Source organism: Oryx dammah, unplaced genomic scaffold (genome assembly GCF_014754425.2).
Source record: "Oryx dammah isolate SB20612 unplaced genomic scaffold, SCBI_Odam_1.1 HiC_scaffold_3, whole genome shotgun sequence".
Classification (NCBI taxonomy): domain Eukaryota; kingdom Metazoa; phylum Chordata; class Mammalia; order Artiodactyla; family Bovidae; genus Oryx; species Oryx dammah.
The window spans coordinates 66,801,262-66,822,601 of record NW_024070187.1 but is presented as its reverse complement, the minus strand read 5'-3'; the positions used below and the strand labels follow the sequence as shown (position 1 = coordinate 66,822,601).

Here is a 21,340-nt window from a genome sequence, read left to right as displayed (position 1 = left end):
TTCTAACCACTCCATTCATTAGACCGAAGGATATTCCACTGGATCCCAGCTCCAGTTCCCCGATATATTAAGTTATTAGGAGATTTTGAAATTTTCTCCTTTCCCTTTCCGTCTTTGCCCAACACAGACTGAGTTTGTCTACGACCCCTACCAACATTTAAAGGGAAAGGCGCTTCGAACTAGGCAAAGTGCGGAGGAGGACTTTACGGTTGTGTTTCTCAAACCCGTGTACAGAGAGCAATAATGGGTAAGGGGCGTGCAGACTAACTCCTTCCTTGTCCAATCAGGTGCACAGGAAGATGTCCTTTTACCAATAAAAATAAAGTTCGCTTTCCGGAGGCGGGAGGGTAAGCCTTGACTGCCAGTTCTCCAAAGCAACGACAGAGTAGAAGACAGAGAATGATTAGAGGTAGGACCAACCCAGGAAAAGGGGCGGGATGAAGGCGGGGGTAACTCTGAGCGGCGGCTGCAGTGGCCAGTGGGGTGTGAGAACTGCTGTTCCTGTTGTAGTGTTTCTCGCCAATCAGGAAGACCAGGGAGTAGGCGGGGCGGGGAAGAGGTGGGAAGAGCTCGCAGCACCGCCGGGCGCCCGTCGGGCTCTTGGGGAGTGAGAGAGAGAAATCCGGTTAAAATCTGGAGTCGGAGGGAGGTTTAACCACAGATCGGTTCCGATCGGATTATTCCTTAAAGGGGACGCCCCATTGTCAAGAGAACGGAGCCTGGGGCCCGAGGGCGGGGACCGGCGGCGCCTGAGGAGCGAGGCAGCTGCACTTGGACTGGGGACGGGTAGGTGTTGCCTGGGGAAAGGCGCTTCATTTTACTTTCTCTTCCAGCTCCAGAGGCGGGCGCCGGGATGCCCGTCGGCCGGCGGCCACAGCCCCGGCGGGAGACGAGATCGCCGGCCCTCGCCCGCTTTCTGATGGGGGCCGAGAGGGGAGGCGGGCCAGGATGGCTGGCAATCTGCGCCGCCCGGGCCAAGACCCGTAACGGACACTAAGCCGCGCCGCAGCCCCCGTCTCAACCGAAAACTCGCCGGAGCGGCAGCTGGTCCTCGGGGAGCGCCGCGCGCTTGGCTCCCCCGCGCGCCCGGCTCCCGGTGCGCGCGCTGCTTCCTTGCGCGCCCCCTTTCCCTCGCGCGCCCAATTCTGCTCGCGCGCGCCGCGTCCTCGCGGACTCGCGGGAGCCGCCCCGCGGGGAGGAAGGCGGCGCGGCGGAGGGAGGTCGGCGGCCACCGCTCTGCCGCCCTGGCCGTGAAGGCAGGGCTGGGAAGCAAACTTAGCGCAGCAGCTTGGCGACCCCGGGCGAGAAGGGGCGCTGGGGACCACGGAGAGTGCAGAATCGCCAGCCGGGCCCAGCATTGTCCTGCCTTTCCTCTGCTCTGGTCTCTCCGCCCACTGCTCGCGGTCGTGGGGAGGGGTGCGGATGCGGGCGCCGTGCCCGAGCTGCTCCGGGCCGGCGGCGCACCCCTAGACTCCCTGCCTGCCTGAGCTGGAGTCTGCCCCCACTGACCCGGCAGCCGCCGCCCGTCGGGGCCAGGGAGCGTCTTTGCAGCTCTCCTGTCTCCGCACCCGCGCAGGCTGTCCGGGTGCTGAGCTCTTCTTTGTAACTTTTCTTTGCCTATTGATGGAAGTTATGGCTTCCGGGCGGCAGGTTCTTTGGGCAAAAACATCGTTTCCTGCGTTTTGGAAAGGCTCACTTCTAGGACGAAATGGTTATTGATCGCTGTCGGACTTTTCCTCCCATCCCAGTTTCATTCCTGGCACCTAAAATCGTTTCTTTTGTGGATTTGCATTGTAAGGGAGCATTAACCTCTCTTCATTTCAGTTCAGTTCAGTCGCTTAGTCGTGTCCGACTCTTTGCGACCCCATGAATTGCAGCACGCCAGGCCTCCCTGTCCATCACCAACTCCCGGAGTTCACTCAAACTCATGTCCATCGAGTCGGTGATGCCATCCAGCCATCTCATCCTCTGTCGTCCCGTCCCCTTTTAGGTCAAGATAATTTGGAAAAAAAAAAAAAAAAAAAGGTGGGGTGCTGATGAGGAGCAAGAGCTCTTTGTAGTGAGAATTTGCCTTCACCTTTGAACTGTGGAAAATGTTACCTCGACTGACTGGCGGAGATTCTTTTGGAAGGGAAAAGAAACATTGCAAAACAAAACAAAAAGCTTCAGATTGCTAGGGTCAATAGGATTAGGCGGAAAAAACAGAATTTGGGTAGAAATAAAGTTAGTTTAACTATTCTGCCCAGCAGATACCTTCCGTAAAGTTAGTTTCTGCTACAGAACCCATAGACATTATAGTTAGTAATAGCAGCTTGTACTATTGATAAACAAATTTTTCCTCCTCCATCTTAAGCATTAGTGTTATTCTATACCTGTCAATCCCTGGAGAAGGGAATGGCAACCCACTCCGGTATTCTTGCCTGGAGAATTCCACGGATAGAGGAGCCTGACGGACTCCATGGGGTCTCCAAGAATCGGACACAACTGAGCGACTAATACACATACCTGTCAAAACATGCTAAAGAAGTTACATTTAGAAACAGTACATCCTTGTTAGAAACCTTATTTAGAAAAGGAATATTTTCATGAGCATTCATTTTTGACAGTTTCTTCTTGTGCAGTACTTTGTAGAGTACTTGCATGTGCAAGTTCCAAGCCTATAAACAAAGTTGCGGTGGGTGTGTTATTATGTAGTCTCTTTTTGGCTACTCATTATCAAAGGTAGCATTCCATCCTGTCTTTTCTTCCATTCTGAGTTATTTTGTAAAATTACTTTTTTAGAAAAGTGAATTTATTGGAACCTCTGGCCCAGTGGTTGGTATGTGTGTGTTTAAGCAATATAACAACTTTCCAAAGTGTTCATTAACTGTTTAGTAACTTTATGAGTGGATGTGAAGCATTATAACATAAATTCACAGGCTCAGCAACAGCAAAGAGAAACTATACCTGGGAAACTAAAAGTCAATTTCAGAGAATAATGTTTGAGAGATGCTTTACTCTTCCTATAGAATTTTGGAAGTGTAGACATACAAACACATGATCTTTCCTAGTAATCTTGATGGTATCTAGCATTGTACACAGAATGCTCCCCTTTCTTCTCCTTTCCTTTGATAAGTATGTCAGGCAAGCTTGCTAGCATAATCTTCCTTTCCATCTCATAATAGAAAGTAGAAGATTAAAACAAGCTTCCAAAATTCTATTTTTGTTCACTTACCAGCTTATTTAAACAATAAAGGAGAGAATTCCGGAACTTTTAAAAGATTACGTATAAAGAAAACACTCAGAATTATCTTTGAAATATCTAGGCTGTGTTTCAGGGAGAACATATTTTTCCTGTGTGCTTTTCACATTGTTTTAAGCACATTGTCTTAAATATACACATTGCCAAGGCATTTCTTGGATTGTGAAGTGTCCCTTGAGATTCCTGGGAACTAGGACTGTCCTCTATTTCTGTGCAGATTCACTCTGTCACCTAATACATTTCTAGTGCCCAGTAAATGGATTTGTTGACTTAGGACTTTGTGAGAGAAAAAGATAATGTTCTGTAAAGACTGCTTGAGAGGCTTATTTATTTATTTTTTAAGACACCTTTCTGAACAAGTTACACCAGAGACCAGCAGTTGGTTTAGTGTCTAGGGGAAGGTATATTAATCTAGTTGCTTTTTGTTCTGTGTACAAAAACGTGGCTTAATTGTTAGTAGTGTTTGATCCACAGACATCTTTCGTGATGGTGATTGTTGTCCCAATTATTAGAACTAGGTTTAATCTGTCAACATCTGTTGAGTACCCATTTATTTGAGGAGTATTATGGAAACATAAAGTAGAAATGGATGATAGTCATTACTTTCAAAGTCATGGAGATTCATGGGGAAGATGCAAAATGATCACCCATAGGGAAAAGATAATGTGTATCTCATTGCAGTAACAGGTGCATAGCAACAGTGACACAGGATTCATGCCAAAATGGTAAAGGAATAGTGGAATTGTTAGAAACTCAGGTGATGTGGGAAAGTTTTCATTGTTTTATGTAGCAAATCTTATATTTTTTTAAAAATAAAAAATAAAGTATGTTGGGGTGTATGTTCACTACTTGAACTATTTTTAATATGTAAAATATTGGTTGGGGGGCAGAGCATGTACTCTGAATTTCAGTTATTGTTACCTCATCAGTGGGATCATCCCTCTAACCCAGCTCATGTTACCTTATCTGCAAGCTCTCCTGTTCTAAAGCCAAGTGATGGCTCTTTTCTCTTGATTCTGTAAAGTCCTTTTCAGCTCAAGTCATGCTTTGACTTATATGTGTATTTCTTCATTGGATTTTGAACTTTGGTAAAAAGCATTAACGAAAGTTGGAACTTTCCCTCCCCACTCCCATCCTAGCCCCTTTTCAGTTCAGTTCAGTCTCTCAGTCGTGTCCGACTCTTTGCGACCCCATGAAGCACAGCACGCCAGGCCTCCCTGTCCATCACCAACTCCCGGAGTTTGCTCAAACTCATGTCCATCGAATCAGCAATGCCATCCAGCCATCTCATCCTCTGTCGTCCCCTTCTCCTCCTGCCCCCAATCCCTCCCAGCATCAGGGTCTTTTCCAATGAGTCAACTCTTTGCATGAGGTGGCCAAAGTATTGGAGTTTCAGCTTCAGCATCAGTCCTACCAATGAACACCCAGGACTGATCTCCTTCAGAATGGACTGGTTGGATCTCCTTGCAGTCCAAGGGACTCTCAGGAGTCTTCTCCAACACCGCAGTTCAAGAGCATCAATTCTTCAGCGCTCAGTTTTCTTCACAGTCCAACTCTCACATCCATATATGACCACTGGAAAAACCATATCTTGACTAGATGGACATTTGTTGGCAAAGTAATGTCTCTGCTTTTTAATATGCTGTCTAGGTTGGTCATAACTTTCCTTCCAAGGAGTAAGCGTCTTTTAATTTCATGGCTGCAGTCACCATCCGCAGTGATTTTGGAGCCCAGAAAAATAGTCGGACACTGTTTCTACTGTTTCCCCATCTACTTCCCATGAAGTAATGGGACAGGATGCCATGATCTTTGTTTTCTGAATGTTGAACTTTAAGCCAACTTTTTCACTCTCCTCTTTCACTTTCATCAAGAGGCTTTTTAGCTCCTCTTCACTTTCTGCCATAAGGGTGGTGTCATCTGAATATCTGAGGTTATTGATATTTCTCCCGATAATCTTGATTCCAGCTTGTGCTTCTTCCAGCCCAGCATTTCTCATGATGTACTCTGCATGTAAGTTAAATAAGCCCCTTTTACTATTGTCTAAAGTGCTTGGGCAGTTTTATTAGCCCAAAAGCTTCCGTAAAACCATAAAAAAAAAAGTTCATATTGTTTTATTTGGGTCAAGTGTATACATGTGTTTAAAGGAAAAACCAGGTTTTTCCTTATCACCAGTTTCACATGCTCATTGTAAAATATTGTTATGAAAAAAATATAATTTAGAAACTAAATATCCCCCATAAAATTGCCTTCATCACATTATAGCTACTGATCATGGTTTGACTTTTAATTCCAGTTTTTTTCCCTTCTTTTTTTATTACTTTCAGATAGGAATGCCTTAAGCTGTTTTACTTGAAAACTTTAATTAGCAAGTTACATTTACTGGAATGGAGAAGGGTAATCAATTTTATACACTTATTTATTTTTTATTTTATATAATGAAATGATTATTATTAATTTCTTCAGGCTTGGTAATTATGTTTATTTTTACCTGTTCTTAAGAAACAAGGCTTCCACCAGTATTTTTATGTTCAAAACAAAGTCTATGATTATAGACTATAAGAATCACAGTCATTTCAAAAATGGTCAAAATCTGTGTCCCTGAACATTTTAAGTGTCTTTACCCTAAAATTTTTTTGGAGTGCATACCACAAGCCTAATCTCCTCATTTCTTGATTCTTCTCATCTCTAGAGATCCTTAAAAATTGCTCTGAGGCTGCCAACTGGCACATCTCGTAGTAGCCCCAGGAGGCCTGCAGGAAGGTATTTGTTCCTGATCAGTTCACATGCAGAGGTCTTACTCTACCCTTAATGTTGCTCATTATAAAAAGGGGAGCTACATGTTAGGCTGATGAAGAAGGTGGTAAGATTCTGTTGTTCTGGGTGCTTCTTTAAGCTAGCCCAGAAAGGAAAAAGGTTTTCCAAAAGTTCCTAAATAGAAAGCCCAGCTGCAAGCAGCCAGTAGGGCTAATCAGGCAAGAAATCTCTTTTTATTCAGCAAGTTTTTAATTGAGAACTGCACCTAATTTGTGCACCATGTAGGCACTAAGGATAGGATGATGAAATTTGTCTTCACCACGAGTTCCTCTGAGTAGGATCTGTAAATAGACAGAGTGGTACATGTGGATGAAAAATAGCGTGCACAAAGTGCACTCTTAGGTGTGTGATTCACCCTTGTTTATTATTTTGTATAGTTTCTTTAAAAGTATCCTAGCAGACAGACCTGGTATTCCGTAGGAGGTGGGTTGGGATCCATGGAGCCTGTTACAGTAAACATATGAGTTCTAGAATTTTTTTTTTTTTTTAATTTCAAACACTGTTATTGCCATGAGGCAGGATATTTGTGAAATTATGCAAATGTTGATGTATCTTTCCTTATACCCTCCAGGGATCATACATTTCGTAGACCCCAAAATGACACTGCATCTCTATCCTAGTAGGTGATTCCTAGTTTGCTGATAGAGTAGTAACACATTCTTTAAAACTCATCAGTTCAGTTCAGTTCAGTCACTCAGTCATGTCCGACTCTTTGCGACCTCATGGACTGACTGCAGCACACCAGGCTGCCCTGTCTATCGCCAACTCCCGGAGTTTACTCAAACTCGGGTCCATTGCGTCGGTTATGCCATCCAGACATCTCATCCTCTCTTCCCCTTCTCCTCCTGCCCTCAATCTTTCCCAGCATCAGGATCTTTTCAAATGAGTCAGTTCTTCGCATCAGGTGGCCAAAGCATTGGAGTTTCAGCTTTAGCATCAGTCCTTCCAATGAACACCGAGGACTGATCTCCTTTAGGATGGACTGGTTGGCTCTCCTTGCAGTCCAAGAGACTCTCAAGAGTCTTCTCCAGCACCACAATTCAAAAGCATCAATTCTTTGGCACTCGGCTTTCTTTATAGTCCGTCTCACATCCATACATGACCACTGGAAAAACCATAGCCTTGGTTTGGTGGACCTTTGTTGGCAAAATAATGTCTCTGCTTTTTAATATGCTGTCTAGGTTGGTCATAACTTTCCTTCCAAGGAGTAAGTGTTTTTTAATTTCATGGCTGCAGTCACCATCTGCAGTGATTTTGGAGCCCCCCAAAATAAAGTCTGTCACTGTTTTCCCATCTATTTGCCATGAGGTGATGGGACCAGATGCAGTGATCTTGGTTAAAACTCATAATGCTACATAAATAGATATCTTTATCAGTATTTTTTTTTTGGTATGGCATGAAAATAATTGTTTTGAAAAATCACTTGTATTAAAATACAGTGTGAAGTATTTCTTGCTTTTACAAAATGGACTGCCTCCTTCCCTCGTAAACCTGTTCTATTGCTTGATCTTTGTATTTGTGGAGAAAGAATTGGTTAAGAAAGTGGCCTTGTAGGACTGTCAGTGATTGGAGTCAGCTAGGTAAGAGAGAGGTAGATGGAGGATACATCCTATGGACTTTGTAATGCAGCAAGTGTGATTTGTTGAGTTTTGAAAAGAGTTAAAAATTTAATATAATTTACATACTGTACAATTCACCTATTTAGATTGTACAAGTTAGTGGTTTTTAGTGTATTCTGGAGTTATGCACTTCTATCACAACCAATTTTAGAACTCTTTCATCACCCCATCACCTTCCTGACCTCCTTCCTCAGCCCTAGGCAACGGCTAATCTCCATTCCATCTCTATACATTGGCTGTTCTGATATTTAATATAAATGAAAGATAACATTTTAATTAATGTGTATTTTTATATAAGCCTGTCCCTGCAATGTTCATAAATCCTAGGAGTAGAGAGGGTGCTCTCATGATGCTCCAAGGTTAGAAAGATTTTCCTTAAGAGGAAATTTATATAAATCCTTATTCTACCTAAACCTGGAGAGCATTTTGTCTCCCCCTATAAAAATCACAAGATTCATTTTGAAAGGAAAAAAATAAAACAACACTGATTTTGGTGACGCTTTTAAAAAATATTCATTTAATCATTTGGTGACTCTACAAGTGAATAATTTATTTCTTGAGTTCTGCATACTGGACTTAAATATATGACAGTGCTTTGAAAGAAGTTGAAAGTACTTGGTTAAGTTCTAGTCATTGCTGAATGTAGTATGATGTTTACCTTACTGGCTTAGAAGGTATTGTGCAACTTGTCATTTATTTGATCAGAGATAAATAAACTTGCGGTGTAAGTTGCTTGTGATGAACTTGTATTGCCCTGCTAGAGACCTTGTAGGCACTTAGTAAGTGTTTATTGGTTGCCTGATCACTATAATCATAGATGTTTTCATCAGCTCCCAGTCCTTATTTTCCAGCTTGTTAATAATAATAGTAGCCACATTTATTGAGTACTTAATAAGTAATGTGATAAGTACTTTATATGTACTATCTTTTAAAGTAAAAGGATGTAATTTATTTTTGAAAATTTTCTGTCATTCTCCTTTGATTGTACTTTTACAGACTTCTGGTCATTTTTTTAAAGAGTATTTTGAATGACCATTTTTGATCAAACCTAAGCCTGGTAGGCTGCAGTCCATGGGGTCACAAAGAGTCAGACATGACTGAGCGACTTCACTTTCACTTTTCACTTCCATGCATTGGAGAAGGAAATGGCAACCCACTCCAGTGTTCTTGCCTGGAGAATCCCAGGGACGGGGGAGCCTGGTGGGCTGCCGTCTGTGGGGTCGAACAGAGTCGGACACGACTGAAGCAGCTTAGCAGCAGCAGCAGCAGCAAGACACTTTGATGCCACTGCGTTCTTTCTTGATCTTTCTAGGAAATGTCAACATAAAGTTTTTACCAAGTAAATCTTGCTGTTGGGTGACAGCAGTTGTGAGATACATTGTTTTTAGAACAACCATACTTCAGAGAGGTTGAAGTGGTGGTGGTGGTTTTTTTTTAAAAAGAACATCTGGGAATCGAAGACAGGATACTAGTTTGTTCATTTACTGCAGTGCAGCTTTGTTTTTTAGGTTGTAAAACATTCACAGGTATGCCTTGTTGCCTGCATGAATTTCAACATAATATTTCAACTTCTCAGGATTCCTTGTTGTGTTTTGTCCTGTTGTTTTGGTATGTCTCTATTTCATGGTAACATGAGATGTGATGTAATTTAGTTCAGTACTAAAGAATGCTGGAAAGATAATATAAATGTGATTTTCAATTTTCTTCTCCATTAGAAAAAGTTAAGATGGATAATGCTGTCTATAATACTGCTTAAAAAAAATACTACTTTGGTGGGTCCATTCATGTGTCTTGGGTGTCATTGAACTCTTAATGATGTATTTGTAGAATCTCCAGTCATTAATCTCGTCAGTCAGCAATATACAGACCACCATATTTTGTTCGTTGGTGGAGCCATTCCTTCCTAAATCATGTCTTGCTTGAGGGGTAGATTTGCTTATTATTTTCCTGTTAACTGTATCTTTTTGTTTGCTCTCATTACACCCACCTGCAGTAGTTAATGCATCTTTCTAATTTGGTATTTTCCATGCAATAGGAAAATAGAACCCATAGCTACTTGTTGAATGGTAGATAAAAATGATAGAAGGTTCTGGGTGAGAAACCAAAGAATGTCCTGCGCGTGGAGCTTTAATGGTAGGACCTTGTTGTGTTTTTACTGCTTAGAGGACTGTTGGCTTCTTTCCTGGATTTGGCCTCTGTTTCAGGTAGGTGGTATTTCTGCATAGCAGGAGGTGGTGTAACAGGGTGGTATAATCACCTTGTAGATGTTTAACTTCCCCTGAATAGTGAATGTCTTAAAATTCCATCTTATTAAGTCTAATTCAAGTAGACGGAGAATAATTAAGTGGTTGGAAAGTAATTCTCTTCTGGATGTCTTGATGGTCTATTTCTTGTGAGATACCAACCTGCAAACTTGTGCACAAGGACACCTGTATGCACTGGTGTATTATTTGCTGCAATTCAGAACCTAATATAATTCCATGGGCAGGAATTAGAGGCTTTAAAGAACTGTGAGATTGCATGTAAAATATTCACGTGTACCTGTTATCTGTATATATTTCAACAGGATGCTTTGGTAATCCGTTTTCTTTGAGCTAAAATTATCTTTGTAGATACACTTTTCTGTGTTTGTGTCAATGATGACTTAGACTATGTCTTTATTTAATATTCCTGGCGATACTGAATCCATAGTAATGGTTTCAAGAAATACTGGTTAGAGTTTTAGTCATACATTTCTTTATGGTTGTTTCACTTTTTCCTGTTGTAGAACTCATGGAGTCATAGAGGTTTTAGAGCTGGACTGTCCTTGGGAATGATCTAATACAACTTCTATATTTCACAAATGAGGATGAGATTGTTATTTGTTTATATGGTTACAAATTGAGTTCTTTTTGATTCTCAAACCCGTGTTTTTCCTATTCTAACATATGCTTGCCCAAGTAAAAAAAAATGTAATAGACAGTCTTAGATTATTATAACTTCTGTAACAGAAGTCTGTGAAACTTTTATGTCTTACTTCAGCAGTGTAAAAAATTGTGTCTGCATTCCCAGTATGTGTGTGTCTGTTGTAAACTATATATTGTAATATTATGTACATAGTAAGACATTACCAAAAACAATGAGATAAAAATTAAAAATTTTTAGAGCAATTTAAAATATGTTATTTCCATGTTTTTTGATTCTACCTAAAATATTAGTAATTTTAAAAATAAGGATGCTTGAATGTCGTCACTTAAAAAAATTTATTTTGAAGTAATTATAAATTCACATCAAGTTGCAAAAGTAATACAAGGACTCCTGTGTAACCTTCATTCAGTGTCCCTTGGTTATAATATCTTATATTACACAACATATTGATAACAACATTAAACCAGGAAACAGACACTAGTACAATACTGTCAAGTAGTCGTATTCAGATTTCATGGTTTTCAGTGTGCTCACTCATGAGTATGTGTGTATAGTGCTGTGCACTTTGATAACATTTCACGTCTAGATTTAACCACCGTCTCAATCAAGGTACAGTACTGTTCCATCACTGCCCAGAAACTCCATCATGTAGCTCAAGGTCTCCTCTTTCCCAACCCTCTGCATCCCTGTTTATTGGGAGCAGGTAATTAGTCCTCCATCTCTGTAATTGTGTCATTTTGAGAGTGTTAAAATAGAATTGTACTGTATGTATCTTTTTGAGATGTACTTTTTTTTCACCCAGCCCAGTGCCCTAGAGAACCATCCGAGCTGTCCTATGTATCAGTATTTCATTTCTTTTTAGTACTGAGTAGGGTCAGTGAATGGGTGTGTCACAGTACACAGTTTAACTCTTCACCTTTTGAAGAGCATGAGTTACTTGTAGCTTCTGGCTGTGATGAATAAAGCTACTGTGCACATTTGTATACAGGTTTTCTGTGTGAACCTAAGTTTTCATTTCTCTGGTGTACGTGCCCAAGAGTATAATTGCTTGGTTGCATTTAAGTGTGTATTTAGTTTTACAAGAAACAGCAGGACTGTTTTCAGAGTGGCTGTATATTCCCAATAGTAGTGTACAAAAGATCCAGTTCCTCTATATGTTTGCCAGAATTTGATTATTTTCAGTTTTTATTTTATTTTTTTCATTATTATTATTATTTTTTAAATATGGAACGCTTCAGAAATTTGCGTGTCATCCTTGTGCAGGGGCCATGCTAATCTTCTCTGTATCGTTCCAGTTTTAGTATATGTGCTGCCAAAGCGAGCACTTCACTGTTAAATGTTTGCTCATTCTAATAGTTGGGTAGTGATACCTCGTTGTAGTTTTGGTTTGCCTTTCCCTCGTGGGCAAATTGTTTCCCGAATGAGCAGATTGGGTGGTTTGTTTTTCACTCTTGAGTTTTGAGAGTTCTTTATATATTCGAGATGTAAGTCTTTTGATAGATATGTGATTGGCACAGATTTTCTTCCCATCCACAGATGTCTCATCATCCTCTTAACAAGGATTTTTTTTTAAAGAGGCAAGAAACATTTAAATTTTCATGTAGTGCATTTAATTGTTGTTTTCTCTTCTATGATTGTACTTTTGGTGTCGTATGTGAACTCTTCACTTAGTCCTAAGTCTCAAAGACTTTTTTCCCCTGTGTTTTCTTCTTAAAGTTTTATAGTTTACATTTTATAAGATAATCACATTTTTACCTTATAGTTTTTTTTTTTATAAAGTACTGGTATTGGTAACAGTCAGTTGTCAGCTCTCCTATTTTCTTATTGCTTATTTGTATTTTGCTATATTAATACTATGTTTAATCTGCCTTTCTTTACAAAACATTTAAAAATTCATCTGTGAATGATAGCATAATTTTACTGAGATCTGTAGGTATTCTTGCTTGGGCCCATGCACTCTGCAGCACATTGTGATCTGATGAGAGAAAACAGGTGAAGACATCCCAGACAACCCCTCCAGGGTGTGAAACTGCTATCTCTCCCCGAGGGGATGTCTACCTACTGCAGGAATTCTAGAAAAACATCTACTTCTGCTTCCTTGACTGTGATAAAGCCTTTGACTGTGTCGATCATAGCAAACTGTGGAGAATTCTTAAAGAGATGGGAATACCAGGCCACCTTACCAGTGTCCTGAGAAACTTGTATGCAGGTCAAGAAGCAACAGTTAGAACTGGACATGGGACGATGAACTGGTTCCAAATTGGGAAAGGAATACTCCAAGGCTGTAATTTGTCACCCTGCTTATTATTTAACTTATATGCCGAGTACATCATGTGAAACACCAGGCTGGATGAAGCACAAGCTGGAATCAAGATTGCTGGGAGAAATATCAATAACCTCAGATATACAGATGACACCACCCTTATGGCAGAAAGTGAAGAAGAACTAAAGAGCCTCTTGATGAAGGTGAAAGAGGAGAGTGAAAAAGCTGACTTAAAACTCAGCATTCAAAAAATGAAGATAGTGGCATCGGGTCCCATCACTTCATGGCAAATAGATGGGGAAACAACGGAAACAGTGACAGACTATTTTCTTGAGTTCCAAAATCACTGCGGACGGTGACTGCAGCCATGAAATTAAAAGATGCTTACTCCTTGGAAGAAAAGCTATTGTAAATCTAGACAGCATATTAAAAAGCAGAGACGTTACTTTGCTGACAAAGGTCCATATAGTCAAAGCTGTGGTTTTATCATTTGTCATATATGGATGTTGAGAGTTGGACCATAAAGAAGGCTGAGCACTGAAGAAGTGATGCTTTCCAACTGTGGTGTTGGAGAAGACTCTTGAGAGTCCCTTGGACATCAAGGAGATCAAACCAGTCAAACCTAAAAGAAATCAACCCTGAATATTAATTGGAAGGACTGATGCTGAAGCTGAAGCTCCAATACTTTGACCACCTGATGCGAAGAACTGACTTACTGGGAAAGACCCTGATGCCGAGAAAGATGGAAGGCCAGAGGAGAAGCGGACAACAGAAGATGAGATGGTTGTATGGTATCACTGATTTGATGGACATGAGTTTAAGCAACCTCTCGGAGACGGTGAAGGACAGGGAAGCCTGGCGTGCTGCAGTCCAGGGGGCTGCAAAGAGTCAGACATGACTGAGCAACTGAACAACAAATGTTTGTCTCAACGTCACAAACAGAAGCCTTTCTGGATATTTTAAGCTGAAGAGATTTCATACAATGTATTAGGTACTTGCAGAATTGTTAAAGTACCTAACAGCAGGTTTTAGGGGATCAGTCCAGAGGTAACCCACCAGGGCAGCTCAGAGGCCATGCTGGGAGCTGTGCTGGAATCCATACCTGGAGCCACCTCTTCCACAGCTGTATTAATATATGCCTCTGGACACTCTGGAAACTGCCGGACAGACCCTGAGCTGCAACCCAGGGTTAGGAGGTCAGACCCAAATACCTCTGGCTGCTGGTGCTTCTGCTGTCCTGCTTCTCATTACCCAGGAAACTGGGGGATGGATGCTGGAATGATGCTGTGAAGCAATCTCACATTTCTACAACTGTGCTTGCTTCCCAAACAACTAAGAAGCTCCCTTTCTAATTGCCCATAGGCAGGTGGGAGGTTGAGTGAGGCAGATCTGTCATATCCAGCATAGTAAAGGCCCTAAGCAGCGTGACGCAAGACCAGGAGAGGGTACTGTTGTCAATCTCACACACTGAATATTATTAAATTTCAAATTTAAGATCACACATGTAATGTATCTTCTGCATGCATGCTAAATCGCTTCAGTCATGTGTGACTCTTTGCAACCCCATGAACCGTAGCCTGCCAGCCTCCTCTGTCCATGGGATTCTCCAGGCAAGAATACTGGAGTGGGTTGCCATGCTCTTCTCCAGGGGATCTTCCTGACCCAGGGATCGAACCTGTGTCTCCTGTATCTCCTGCACTGCAGGAGGATTCTTTACTCACTGAGCCATTTGGGAAGGTGGCTCATTATATCTTCTAGTATTTTCTTTTTATCTAATTGGCTTGAGAATCTTGTTGTATTTACTCCACTTTGAACTTATTTTGCATGACTAAGTAGCAGGAAAATAGTAGGTCTGGTGTGATTATTTTTTTCCCCAAATATTTACATTGATCTTATTTCCCAAGTTTTGAAACCATGCCTTCCCTTATTTATAAATATGTACAAGTATAAAGTGTTACTGTTTTGGGAAACACTCATTAAATTCAGTTAGTATTCTCTTTACTGTCTGGACCTTAACTTTCTCTCTTACACCCAGCTCTTCCTGGAGAATTCTGCAAAAGAGGTGGGTTTTCTTCTAGAACTGTGCTTTGGTGTCAGAGGCAGTACCTCCTGCAGCCATCACTATTTTGGTATCTGTTTGTTGAAATAATTATGAAGTTTGGTTTGTTTTACTGCATACTTTGAATTTTGTTTCTGGATGTAACAAATTTTGGCATAAAACCAGAAACTGAGACCTGCAGATCTCTTTCCAAAGACTGATTTTATATGGTCTGTAATGGCAGTAAGTTTAAAATGCAATAAAATAAGTTATATGAAAAGTTTTGAATATGTGCTCATGTGCATTTTTCTAGTGAGAAATCCGTAGGTTCTTCAGATTCTCAAAGCAGAGGGCATGACCCAGGAAAGCTTAAAAACAGCTGCTCTAGAGGTATAAGTTCAATCAAGCTATTTGCCAATCATTTAACGCCAAGGTTTCTGCTGTCAATCACATATCGCTTCCCTAATCCCCATCATGTATCTGTAGCCTTTTTTCAGTACATGAAAAGAAAATTATTTTTACCCAGGTGTTCAGGGAAGGCCCAAGGAGCATCCTTAAGAGTTCATTATTAGATGAACAGGGACACCTGGAAGTCAGTTATATCACCCCAGTAACCTTTTTTTTTTTTTAACTGTTGATAATATATAGTTCAATATATTACACTTTGGGGGAATTTATCTGAATGGTTGAAACAGTCATACATGTTCAACCCTAGAGCCTAAAATTGTACTAATTGGGAAAGAATCTATGACCTTAAACTCTGTAATCCATTTAAAATAGGTACGAGATGATTCAGTGACACATAACTTGTTCGATTTTCACATCCAATGTGTCACCTTTTCACATAGTTTTAGCCTTGTTTCTTATGACCTTTTCTCATATGCTGAAACCTAAATGGAATTTAGCATGGTTTGTAGAGGTTTAAAAACCGTCTCTTTAAACAAAATCGTGCACAGAGATCTCTAGTATAGAGTAAGGAATGGAGAGATAATTTTGCAATTTTAGTTGATGTGGTGGTGGTCAGTCGCTCAGCTGTGTCCTACTCTTTGCACCCCCATGGGCCGGGCTCCTCTGTCCTCCTGTGTCTCCCAGAGTTTGCTCAGATTCATGTCCATTGAGTCAGTGATGCTATCTGGTTGATGTAGGGGTCAAGAAAAGCCTAACTTTTTGTACATTTCCTTTTATATCCCTCTCCCTCTCCAGCATGCACAAATGGAGTTGTGAGGGTTTTAGAAACAGGTGAACCTAATGTAATCACAGGACTTTAAAAGAAGCAGGAGCCAGTGGAGTCAGAACCAGAGAGATGGCATCATGAGAAGGAAGAAACCCAGGCACTGCTGGCTTTGGAGACAGAAGAGGGCTGTGAGCCAAGGGAACTGGGCAGCTTCCATAAACCAGGAAAAGCAAGAAAGTGGACTTTTCTTAGAGCTTCTGGACAGGACCACAGCTCGTTGACACTTTGATTTTAGCCCCGTGAGACCTGTTTTGACTTCTGAAACTAAGACATGTATTTGTTACCACTAAATTTTTGGTAATTTGTGACTGCAACAGTATGAAACTGATAGAGTGCTTACCTGATACATTTTAGAAGTTAAGTAAACACGACCTGCTGAGTTTTATCCTTGTCTACCTCAACATTTCTTTTTCTGTACCTAGTTTGCCCCTTTCAGAAGGGGAAGAACCAGAGGATCCTAAGATGTCTTCAGGTTTATCTGATAATTTTAATTCTTTATAGGTTTATAATATATGTGATATAAATTAATAAAAGAATCGGAGTGCTTACCTTTTTTATGTTGGTTGTGATGAAGTTAGAAGAGAATGCTGCAGAACCCTATTGTAGATAATAATTATCAAACTGTTAACAGCAATAACTACCAAGCATCAGATGATTGAGTGACAAAGTGAGTGGTAGGAATAGTGGGTATCATGAGAGGGCAAAGTAGCAGCTATTTTAGACTAGAATAATCTCGGAAGGCTTTGTAAAAGAGATTTTCGAGCTAGGAGTATGCTCTTAGAGGAACTGGGGAAATTGGTTTCAATAAGATAATCTGTTATTAGAAAACACAAAACTTAACAAATTGAACTGTTTAATTATTTTATTAATTTTGTGAACATATGGGAGAAATATTTTTTTTCCTATTGAACTTTTTATGGTTGAGAAGAAACTCTTGTAGAATTTTAAAAACTTATAAAGTACAGTAAATTGACAACATATTTGTCTTGATGATGTGGAGTATAACACGAAACGTTTTTATTCCCTGTGTTGTTTCGAGTGATCCATACTGCCTTAAGTGATACATACTGCTTTTCCATTGTATTTTATTTTTTAAATTTCAAAATATGATTGGAAACCTAGTATGATCTTATCTGAGTTCATTGTGTTATAAGCACTAAAAACACTGACCATGATTACATTTTTGAAGGATGGTGTTACGTGGGCTCACTAAAGACAGTTATGTTAGACTAATCTTACTTTCTAGATAGGCTTATTAGACTGTGGGTCAAGAGACTGAATCCACTATAACTGGATTTTAGCCAAAGTATTTTATGTCTGTCTGTTGACAAGGCTGTGAGCTGAATGGCCTTACAATTAGGTGGAAGTGTGATTGGCTAAGTAGCAGCTCTAAAAATTAATAATGAATTGATGACAGCTGGAGAAAAATTTCTAGTTGACATGCTGAAAGTCACTGTCCATATTTTTGTAATGATGTGAATGAAAATGTTTATACCATGTTTATGAAATTTTTGGATGAAATGAACTTTTTAGGGTTAACTTTTGGGAGAATATTTCTGACTGAAGTGGTAGGTCAAGGTTAAGAAGAAAGCTTAATGGGTATTGATGTGAAGTCCTGTATATGAGTTCAGAAAATAGCTGCATAATTATAGGGGTGAGGGAGGATGTGGCTGAGTACAAACAACTTAGGTATTTTAACTACTGTAATAAGCTCAGTACGGATATAAAATGTAACTATAAGAGCAACTTCATAGGAGCAGCATCTGGACTACTGGGGGAGGTGGTTCAAAGAGGAAAGGTGTTAGTCTTACTTTATTCTGTATTGTCGAGACTATACCTGGAGTATTGTGTTGAGTTCTGGGTGTGACATTTGAAAATGAGTCAGAAAACAGAAAATAACAAGTTTTGATGAGGACGTGAAGAAATTGAGACACTTGTACATGGTTGGTAGGAGTTGAGGATGGTACAGCTACTGTGGAAAACAGTTTGACCTCAAACAGTTAAACCAAAAACTGTGATATGACCCAGATGTTCCATTTCTGTGAATATAACCAAAAGAATTGATGACAAGTATTCAAATAAATACTTGTACATAAATGTTCACAGCAGTCCTTACAAAGCAGTTTATCTAAAAGGTAGAAACAACCTGAATGTAATCAACTGATGAACTGATAGCCAAAATGTGGCATGTACATACTCTGGAATATTATTCAGCCATAGAAATGAAGTACTGATAAATGTTTTAAAGTGCAGGAACTCAAACATTATGATTGGAGAATGAAGCTGGACACAGATGATGACATTGTATTTAAGTCAGATAATATGAAATATCTGGAGCAGGTAGATCCTTAGACATAAATCATTTAGTGGTTGCCAGGGGCATGGGGAATGGGGAATGACTGCTTGGAAAATGTTTTGGAACTAGATAAGAGGAGGTGTTGATTGACAAACACTGTGAATATAGTAAATGCCAGTGACTTGTACACTTTAAAGTGATTGTGAAAGTGTTAGTTGCTCAGTCGTGTCTGACTCTTTGCAACCCCATAGACTGAGCCCGCCAGATTCCTCTGTCCATGGGAATTCCCAGGAAGGAATAATGGAGTGGGTTGCCATTTCCTTCTCCAGGGGATCTTCCCAACTCAGGGACTGAACTCAGATCTCCTGCATTGCAAGCAGATTCTTTACTGTCTGAGCCACAAAGGAAACCCAATAATCAAATCTCTGAAACTGACTTCCTTTTTTCTTTCTTGGTCATTAATTCCCCACCCAGGGATCAAACCCTATTCTCTACCATGACAACCCAGAGCTATTACCACTAGAACACCGGGGAATTCTCCAGGGGATCTTCGCAACCCAGAGATTGAACCCAGGTCTCCAGCCTTGCAGGCAGATTCTTTACCGTCTGAGCCACAAGGGAAGCCCCTTAAAATGGTTAATTTTATTTTATGTGGATTTTAGCTTAATTTTAAAAAGTGTCAGTACATATGGATAGTATTGAGAGTCCAGAAATGAGTCCTATGATCAGTTGATTTTGTATTTTTTTATTTGACTGAAGTACCAAGACCATACAATAGGAAAAGAAGAGCTTATTCAGCTGTATTGAGGCATTGGAGATACCCATGCAAAATGGATTTGAATCCCTTGCTCACACTGTAGACAGAAATTAACTAAAAATGGATCATAGATCTAAATGTAACAGCTACACTTAAAGCACTCTTAAAATAAAATAGGGATAAATCTTAGTGACTTGGGTTAGGCAAAGCCTTCTTAGATATGACACAACCACAAGCAACAAAAGATAAAATAGGTAAATTTTACTTAATCAAAATTAAAAACATCTGTGGCTCAAAGGATACCATCAAGAAAGTGAAAAGACAACCCACAAAACAGGAGAAAATATTTGTATCTAGGATATATAAAGAACATTTACAACTTTAACAATAAAAAGATAAATGTCCTAATGAAAAATGATGAATAAATTAATGAATTTTATAGTATGTGAATTATCTCACTTAAAAACTTAAAAAAATGAACCAAGTGGAATATGTTTAGCAGTTTCTAGTCTTATGGGAATGGGAATCAAAATTGAAATCCTACGTTTCCACCGCTTTTCCTTTTGCCCTTTCCCATTCCATCTCCCAGCTTCCATCAGCTCTGTCTTTTATCCTGAAAGGTTGTAAACATTTTACATTCCATTCTGTAACCTTAATTAAATCTTTGGTCCTTTGTGTTTATGTTGGTGATATATTTTTTAATCATCATGCAAATATTGATTGCAGAATGGAGTAGTGAGTTTATGGTTACATTTCTTTCTCTGCATGTGTATCATGATCCCATGCCAATAGAAGGATGATATTCCTAGTTAAAAAAAAAGACAAATGGGTTCTCTCCTCCTGTAATCTATCAGTTGTTCAAAATCATGTCGTAAGTGTAAGTTTTCACACTTGAACCATTACTTCCTTAAATAGCTTTTTTATTTTTCCTGGTGTGTCATCTTGGTTGTTTTTGGCAGCGTTTTACAGAATATCTACCCACAGGTGACATATATCTGATGGTTCTGACCTTTCTCTTATTTCCAGTGGCTGCTGTAGCTCCCAGGCCTCTTTTTTTTTTTTTCACTTACTAAAAAGCAGGAGGAAGGGAATAGGATGGGTGCTTCTTCTTTTGAATCTTCCCCCCTTTATATTTTTGAAAATTTTGGAACATCAAATTGTGAAAATAGTAATACGAATTATCTTTCACCTAGGTCTATCAGTTTATAAACATTTTGCTATACTTGCTTTTCCTCCTCTTTATCTTTGTCTCTGTATATCTAGATCCATCTATTTTGGTGAATCTTTTGAGAGAAAGTTGCAGAGGTCGTGATTCTTTACTCTTAAATACTTCATCACACATCACATAAGAAAAGGTGTGATCATGGAACAGTGATTAAATTAAGGAAATGTAGTTGTCACAGGTTGAGATCTCTGGGAAGCAGATGCTGAACCAGAATTGGGATTGTACCAAAGTAGAAGGAAGCAGGATTGGGCAGGTGGAGCTGTCAGATTGTGATGACACCCTGTCTGCCAGTTCGAGAAGCTGATTTGGAGTTAAGACTGCCCATCAGGAGAGTTTTATGCTAGGCAGAAGGTGCTTGGCTTGTACTTAAAACTTGTACAACTGTACTTGTACTTGTCTTTCCCACTTATGGGTTAGGAGTCCTCCAGAGAATAGTGAGACCCTCTCTTGAAGGCTGAAGCAAACTCTGATGAAGCCTACAGCTTAACCACACTCACCATGCCTGGTAGTGAGTTGTGGATGTGAGTGGTAAATTTCCATATCTACCACAAACCAGTACTATTATCTAATATATGGAACATGTTCAAATTTACCAGTTGCCCAATAATGCTTTTTAAGGCAAAATCTTCCCTCCCACCCATCAGATCTCTTTTTACCTTGGAGGAAAGTCTTTCAAGCTTTCCTTGAAGGAAGCTCCCTAGATGACTTGCCTGTAGGTCTCATTGGCTTAAACTGAGTTGCTCTTTTATCTCAGTTGCTCAACCCAATTGCTGACAAAGGAGAATGCGATTTCCAGGGCTAGTTGAGACCTGTAGTGATTTATCCCATAGATCTGGGGGAGGGCCTGCCTGCCTTCTCTAATTCTGTGTTTCTCACCTGATACCTTAAGGAAAGAAAAAAAAAAGGAAAATGTTAGTTTCATTTAGCAAGGAGTAGGGGAGGAAAA

At 40.0% G+C, this 21,340-nt stretch overlaps 1 protein-coding gene and 1 non-coding gene across 7 annotated transcripts in view; one reads left to right on the top strand and one right to left on the bottom strand.

The window, feature by feature from the left end:
- The first annotated feature begins 549 nt into the window (after positions 1–549).
- Positions 550–21,340, top strand: part of FRYL (FRY like transcription coactivator) — a 263,407-nt gene continuing 242,616 nt past the window's right edge. For all 6 annotated transcript variants that reach the window (XM_040238172.1, XM_040238170.1, XM_040238168.1 and 3 more), the window contains exon 1: positions 550–786. The gene's annotated coding sequence lies outside the window, so the exon portion shown is untranslated. The remainder of the gene's footprint in view (positions 787–21,340) is intronic.
- On the bottom strand, positions 11,800–11,906 carry LOC120862312. The gene has a single exon (XR_005720740.1). It is a non-coding gene; the product is annotated as a U6 spliceosomal RNA (small nuclear RNA).